Source organism: Onychomys torridus, chromosome 12, assembly GCF_903995425.1.
Source record: "Onychomys torridus chromosome 12, mOncTor1.1, whole genome shotgun sequence".
Classification (NCBI taxonomy): Eukaryota; Metazoa; Chordata; class Mammalia; order Rodentia; family Cricetidae; genus Onychomys; species Onychomys torridus.
In genome coordinates this window covers 70,403,941-70,412,374 of record NC_050454.1, presented here as the reverse complement: position 1 = coordinate 70,412,374, position 8,434 = coordinate 70,403,941, and positions in this window count along the sequence as shown.

The following is an 8,434-nucleotide window of genomic DNA, read 5'->3' as shown; positions in this document are numbered from 1 at the left end:
TGGCATGCATATGTGTGTGGTGTATATATGTGTGTGTATGGCATGTATATGTGTAGTATATGTGTGTGTATGTGTATATGTGTGTGCTATGTTTGTGTGTGTGTAAGTGTGTAGTGTGTATGTGATATGGGTGTATGTGGTGTGTGGGGCATGTGGTGTGTGTGTGGTATGTATGGTGTATGTGGTGTGAGTGGTGTGTACATGTGTGGTGTGTGTAGTGTGTGCATGTGTGGTGTGTGTTATATGTATATATGTGTGGGGAATCTATGTGGTGTGTGTGTTTGTATGGTGTGTGTGTATGTGGTGTGTATGTGTGTGGGATATATGTATATGTATGTGTGGTGTGTGTGTGTGTGTGTGTGTGTGTTTATGTGTGTGTGGAGTGTGTGTAGAGAGTGTGTGGTGTGTGTGTACATGTTCATGTGTACCTCTCTCTGTCTGTGTGGAAACCAGATGTCGTTTCTCAGCTGTTACGTCTCAGTTCACCTTGGTTCTTTGTGAGCCAAGGTCTCCCTTTTCCCTGGAACCCAGTGATTCCTCCTGGCTGGCCAGTGAGCCCGGGGATCCTCCTGTCTTCACCTCCCCAGCATGAGGATTACAGATGCACCCACTGGCTTCTTTGCTTGGGTTCTAGGTCTAACTCTGGTCTCCCTGCAAGCCCAGTACTCCTTGAACACTCTCTCCTACACAAAGACATCATTTCAAAAACTTCAAATTCCATACAAGATTTTTTTTCAACTAAACATGCATTGAAACTTGAAATGATTATGCTATGGTAGAAGACATAATAATCGCTTAACAGAGAAACAAACAAACAAAAATTGAACAAACCAGGACAGCAACAAAGCCTCTAGGTTCTCCCTCTGCAAATCCAAACTCATTATTGGTAGTAATGGATTACCACGGTGGCCACTATGTGGGCTAACATGAAGGAGACCAGAAGAGTGACACACAGTAAATATTTTATTCATGAATGATTCAAATATTTTACAGCCGTGTATCACTGGACACTTCAGTGCTCAAGTGTGGTTAAGATCAGTTCCAAGAGAAAGTGAGAGGAGCCTGAGAGAGATTTGCTTCTGCCTGGTTTGGCTTGAGGGTGTCCCTGCTTCTACTTGTGTGTGCAAAAGATTCCCTTCTTGCCTCCAAAACCCAGTGTATCTGGGATTCTGGGACAAGCTGGGCCAGAACAAATCCCGACAGGCTTTAATGAAGAGGTATAGAATGTCTCAGATGTATTTGAGGGAACTTTGGTGTTGTGGTTTGTATATGGTTATGGTAAATAACCAGCCCACTGATTGTTGTGGTCTGGCCTTTGCTGGGAGCCCTGGACCACTGGAGACCCATTTAGCCTACATCACCCCCACCCGCAGAGATTGCAATCACAGCAAGCTAGGCAGGGCCAGAGAGCCCCATCTTGTTTCACAGGAGAGCCAAGAGCTGGCTCACTCTAAGGCTGGGAGGTTGACAAGCTCAGGGCTGGGGGAGGGGCTGTATTAGAGGCTGTCACTCAGTGTTTCCCCTTTCCCCATGACCGACTCTTGGAGATGCTCACTGCAAATGAGCCCAATTGGGAGAACTGGATGGCTGCTGAAGTTTGAGCAGTGATGGATTCCCCCTTGTATCCCAGGGGGACCCACAGCCTTCACATCCTGACAGGAAGTGCTCAGCCAGAACTAGAGCAGTCCTGGAGTTGTGGTCATGTTTCAAATTAGAGCAGGGCCTCCAGCCTCCAGAGCTCAGTGTACCTACTTTGTCTCTCTCTTTTTCGGCTGGTTGTTATCTTTTCTTCATTAGGATATCAGTACACACACACACACACACACACACACACACACACACACACAGAGAGAGAGAGAGAGAGAGAGAGAGAGAGAGAGAGAGAGAGAGAATGCTAAAGGTCTTGATCTCAGTCCATTTTCAGCAATGCAGAAGAGTTCCTAGCTCTGTGTGTGTGTGTGTGTGTGTGTGTGTGTGTGTGTGTGTGTGCGCGCACACATTCTTGTGTGTATGTCAGTGTGGAGGACAGGTTCCTCAGACACTGTCCACCTTTCTTTTTCTGAGACAAAGTATATTATTTGAACCTGGAGTTCACCAATTCAGCTAGGCTGACTGACTTGCCTCAGAGAACCCACCTGTCTCCACCTCCCCAGTGTTCGGATCACAAGCACACACCACAGCCTCTGGCTTTGTTATGTGGCTGCCAGGGAGCCAACACAGATCCTCCTATTTGAGTGGCAAGGGCTTTACTGATGGCATCTCCCCAGCACTGTTTTTCTGCTTTCTGAGCTCATCTCATTGAGTGACTTAAGATAAGGGCTCATTGTCCTCCTAATGGCCACCTCCCTCCTCTCCTGCATACCTGGAGGACTTCTGTACAGGAAGCAAGCACTGGGCTTTTCTAAAGGTCAAGACGACTATATGCTTTCATTCCCATGCCCCTCAGAATAGGAATCCCTGACTTTAAAGGGCTGGATTCCTCTAAGCCATTGGTTGTATTTTGTAATCTAAAGGCAGAGATAAGGTGATGCTACGGAAAAGCACACTCCAACATCTCCCTCAGGAAGAGATGTCTTTCCCATCACTGTAGACTACTGACATCATCATCCATGCTGCCTGAATGCTACCTCCCAAGGGATGCTCCCTTGCATTCAGCATTCACCACATGTGTGTTCTTCCTCCAAATCTCCCATATTCCCATGGAGAACTAATAGGTAGAGTCAGTGAATGCCCACTAAGTGTTTCCCTGACTCCAAGCCATGCATTTGTGCAACAATCCCCACAGTTATGGCAGTTGGAGATGGCACCTCTAGGAGTAGGTTAGGTCATGCAGATTGGATACTTTTCTGTCACTATGATAAAACACCAGGACCGAGGCAACTTATTTTCAAAAAAAGTTATTGAGTTTAAGGTTCCAGAGTGATAAGAGTCCAGGGTGGCCGAGTTGAGGCATGGTAACAAGCTGTGGACATGGTAGCAAGAATAGGAAGCTGAGAGCTCACACCTTAAACAGCAAGCTCTGGGCAGAGTGAACTGGGAGTGGTGTAGAATGTGGCATCATTAAGCCCTCAAAGTCCACCTCCAGTGAGGTCCTTCCTCCAACAAAGCCGCACATCTTGACCCTCCCCAAATGGTTCTACCAACGGGGGCCAAATGCTCAAATGTCTGAGACTACATGGGCATCTCATTCAAACTACCACAGGATGGCATGTTCCTCACTGAGATCAGTGCCTGGAAGAAAGGAGGGGACATTTCTCTTTGTTCTGTGAGAAACCAGGAAATAGGACCTCAGCAGACATCAAATCTGTCCAGACTGCTGCCATAGCTTGAGTTGATGGACGCAATGAGATCTTGCCAGGCCTTCGCCATTGAAAGAACTAATTATCTCCCTGCTGTATCTGCCCATGGATAAGAGACAGAGAGTCTCTGAGACCAGGAGCCTCCACTGTGTGCTTTGTCCCTGTATCACTTCTCCTTTGCCATCAGTGACATCTTGCCTTTGAACATGGCTGCTGTAGCAGAAGCCCCCTAGAATGGGTGACTGCAAGCAATGGAGACTGATGCTCCTGCTTCTTGGTGCTGGGCAGTCTGGGATCAAGGAACCAGCGTGGTTGGTGTCTGGTGTGGACCCACTTCTTACTAGATGGTGTCCTCACTGTGACTTTGTGTGGTGGAAGTGAACAAGCTCTCTGGGAACTTCTTGTAAAGGCATTAATCCCATTCCCAATGCCCTCCCAGTCAGCACAGTATCCTCCTGAAAGTGTCTCTGTGAGGACAAAGATTTCAAAATGAATGTTGGAGGGGTGCTGAAGTCCAGTCAAAGGGCTGGGGAGATGATTCACTTGGTAAAGCACTTCCAGAGCTCGTGTGAAAATGTCCAGCAGGGTGATATGTGCTTGTAACCCAGTCCTGAGGAAGCAGACACGGTGGATCCCAGAGGCACTCTGACTAGCCAGCCTAGCCTAATTGGTGAGGTCACATTGATACATAAATCTGGAAGGTGGACACAATTCAGTTGATAATACTCTAAAATCAAGCATTTCCACATTACTAGAAAGAGGTAAACCTAAGAATTACCTTCTAGACCAGAATTACCTTCAGTTGGATGTGATGCTTAATTTTGTGCATCAGTCTGATATGTTCAGGGATGTCCACACACCTGGTAAAACATTATGTGTAGGTGTTTGTGAAGGAGTTTTGGGAAGGGATGAGTGTCTGGACCAGTAGAGGGGGTAGAGATGGCCCTCACCAACATGGGCAGTTCAGCAAATCACCCGAAAATTTGAAGAGAAGAAAGGCTGGAGGAATGACACCTTTTTTCTTGATGAGATGGGCCATCCATCCTTCCTGCCCTTGAACTCTGGGACATCGACTCCTCCTGCCCTTATATCTTAAAGCCTTTGGGTCCCAATCCTGTGGATGAATCAAGTTATGCAGCAATTTTCCTGGCTTTCCACTGGCTTATGACAAACTGTGGGACCTGTCAGCCTCTGCAGTTACCTGAGCCAATCTTGTTAAATTGTTTTGTAAAAATGCACATCTCTTCCTGGTTCTTCTCTAGAGAACCCTAATGCAATGGGAAAGGTGGGTCTCCTCTGGGACACTTCTGTGTGCTCTTAGATTAGCATTCAGGAAAGCATTGCTTTAAGCCAAATAAATTAAAGTTTAAGTTGAGTGTGTGTGCATACACAGACAAAGACACACATGTAGGTGCATTCGTACACACAGACACAAAGGCTCATACACACACATGCACATGCCCTGACCTATGCACAAACATGGACATACACACATCACAGAATCTTGTGGTTATTATAATTTATGAAGTGGCATTTCACTTGGTATCTATCAGGCTTTTAAATATTGGCATGTTTTAACGAGAAAGACAGAACAAAATCCTAACATTTGCCACATGAATCCTTCCAGGCGGTCACAGTGGATGAACAAGACCTATCCTTTGCAGCAAGTACTGATAGAAACAGATCAAATCAACCTCAAACAGCCCACAAAACTGGCTCTTTAAACTTGTTAACCTGCACACTTATAGCACAATATTACACACACAAAAGAAAGGTAATTATGTCATTATATAAAGTATTGTTCCAAGTATAAGTAAACGGCAAGTTAAACAGCATATCTTAAATCAATCAATTATATAAATCCATACAGAGTGCGTACGTGAATGCTATGGGCAATCCACCCAACAGATAATGTGAGTCTTCTTTCTAATGTTTCTACCAAGTTGCTTACAAATAAAGATTTAAAATACCAGTGAGCCAAAGTTTTACTAAGTATTTTCCCGTAGAGCTATTGTCGTAGACAAATCACACACAGAGATTTAGGTCACCCACTGCTTCTCAAGAGGGCTGATATCCCCCGAAAGGGAACAAAGGCAGATTTCAGGAGACAATAAATGTATGATGTGTGGTCCTTGTGAGGATCTCATTCACGACCAGGCATTTCTTGTATTGATTTGGGACTTTAGCAGGGTGGGGGGAAAGGGGTTCACATGGCTCTGTGGAGAGAAAGGCACAGTAATAGGAAAAGGGCAGAGATGCTGTTTCGTCGTGGTCTAACACCGCCAGCAACGTAGTATGAAAATGTAACCAACACCTCGTTTCTTAATGGATTAAAACAATAGAAAGACCACTACTCCTTCAATAAAATGTCCCACCGGACTATGTGGCCGATTGTCTCCTTCCTAGTGCTCTGCCTGGCTTCACTGGGAGCACCACGCTGTGAGCCACCAGCTGCCCCAGTACCTCCAGCTGATTAGAACTGCGAGCCCTTTGCAAGAAGGCTCTTGCAATCTGAAGCTGTAGCCTTCCCCCCGGCTCAGTCTAGGCCACACAGAAGCATATTGAGAAGTGTGTCCTATCGGCATCCTCAAGTCAAGCTTCTCCCCATGTGTCACTAAGCACCCAGCTGTCCTGGCGCCAATGTCGCCAAGCTGTCTCGTTCCCAAAGTGCTAACAGAGTGGTAAGTGCAGGGTCTTATTTTGAAAACACCGAGTCTGATTGAGTGTGTAGCTGTTTAGATGGAAAGTGGAGACAGCTAACCAGCTTGTTTACAAGGAAAGACGCAGCCAGGTTTTCACATGCTCCATAAATCCTCTCTCTCTGACCACAAAGGCAGTTCTTCCTGGCAATCAATTAGCCTGGGTGGAGAGACCGGGCTCCTTGGGTGTGTGCTCTCCCAGGTGCAATGGTCCAGGAGGAGAGCTGAGCAGCAAGGAGTCCTAAGGATGCCCTTAGAGGGTTAGGCTGGGGTCCCTGGGAATGGCTGTGATGAGCGGAAACGCCCCCTATTGGATGAGTGAGGACTTACACCAGAGAAGAATCCTCCCACCAGTGATTCTCAAAACCCTGACTCTCCTGCTTCTCTACCCCTCTTTTTTAATAACACAGGGTCTTGTGTAGTCCACTCTGGACGCTTACTATGTAGCTGAGGATGGCTTTAAGCTCCAGATCCTCTTGTGTCGACCTCCCAAGTGCTGTTGTTATAATTTTGTGCCTTCAAACAGGTTTTTATTTTTTATTTTTTTTATATCAAAGCAAGAGCTTTCTGCCTACAAGACAAACACTGTACCAACTGAGCTACATCTCTAGCCCAAACCAGGCACTCTGGACCTCCTAGGCTGGTCCAGCATTCTTCCTGGGCTTGCTTTCTGTGTTGTGAGTATTCAGTAGGATCTACCCTACCTACTACCCGCTAGATGCCAGTGGCACCCAACTTCCCTCTAGGTGTGACAACAGACAGTGTCTCCAGTCACCATTTCCTGTTTGGGACCCATCTCTTGAGCAATAATGGTCCTTCATTTTGAGATGCAGTATTTCAAGGGTTAATCTTTTTTTTTTTTTTTCCTAAATGCACATTGACACTGGCTATCCTTGCTTGCCTGCTCTCAGCTGAGTGCCCGCTATAAGATTACATATCGGCTAATACTCCCATCTCTAACCTGAAGCTTTGAAAGGAAACAGCTCTTATCTTCTCAGTTACATGGAGGGGAGGGGAGGGAGGGCTTGGATCTCCATTGCTTGGCCTGCAAATTTTAATCCTTTAATCGCTTCCCACTGGTGCTGGTGGGGAGCTGGGCTGAGAATCCACCTGCTCTCCCAGTCTTGACCTCAGGTCTGTGCCTGCTGGAATCCTGGGAAAGCTCACTTCCTTTCTGCCAGCCACAACAACCAGGTTTTGGGCAGAGATAACTTCAGGCCTCCTCAACTGTAGCTGAGAGGAAGCAGGAGATTGGCCCATCTGCAGCTCAGTCTACCCTCCCGGCTCCAGAGCAGGTGGGAGCTTGCTCTCTTACTTAGAATTTTCATTCTGTCCTCAACAGGACTGAACGACTTCTTTGTCTGGTGGGAACCTTGCCAGTTTTCTTTATGTTATAGCTTCAGTGAAATAAAAGAAATAAAGTAAAATCCAATAACAAAAGTATTTTCAAAAATTCAATGACAAAGCGAAGCTAGATAATTTTATATTTTACACACATTCACTTAAAAGTGATCTGCTTTTGGCTTTCTTCAGAGACAAAGAGAAAGAGGTCCCAATCTCTGTGTTGTGACATCTAAGATTTGTGTGGGGCCAAGGCAGTTCTTATCTGGGGGACATGACTGTGGGAATCCACCCAGCTCACTGTTAACATGAGGCTGTAAATTATCTGGCTCCAGTTTTCTCTAATTGTTCTCTGGGAAACAGTCCCCCTCCATCTTGCTCTTCAGAGGATGTGTAAAAACATGTGGTCAGTCCAGTGTGTTGACAGGAGAGGGCATTTCACACGCAGCTCCCAGCAAGCATTCCACATCGCTGGAAAACACCTCTCCACATGAAGCCCACCAGACAAAACTCCATTCTCCATGGGGAACGAGAGCGGGATTGTTCTGAGCCAACTGTGAGTAACATGGCCTGAGAACATGGATTCAGGTTCTCTCAAGAGATCTTCCATTGTAGAAGTGGTCACGTGAAGTTTCACTAGTTATAGAACAAAGACAGTCATAAATGAAGACATTTACCAAATTCTCGGGTAGGGCCCTGAGCAGCAAGGAGGGAAATCACTCCTCTAGGTCTCAGGTGCTGCTGCTGGTGTGAGTTTCTGAGCTTTGGGGTTGGTAGAAAATGGAGGCCTGCTAAGTTGATGCAGTCTATACAGATTGGTTGTTTCATTTCTTTCTTTTTTTTTCCCCTTTCCTTTGTTGTTTTTGAGACAAGGTTTCTCTGTGCAAGAACCATGACTGTCCTGAAGCTTGCTCTGTGGACCAGTCTGGCCTCCACCTGCCTCTGTTTCCCTGGTGCTGGGATCAAAGGCATGAGCCACCTCTGTTCTACTTTTCTGTTCTTTTTCTTTCTTTCTTTTCTTTTTTTTTTAAGTTAATGCACTCTAAAGGTTTCACATATTAGTAAAAAAAATGTTATGTCAGATCCAGAGGTGGG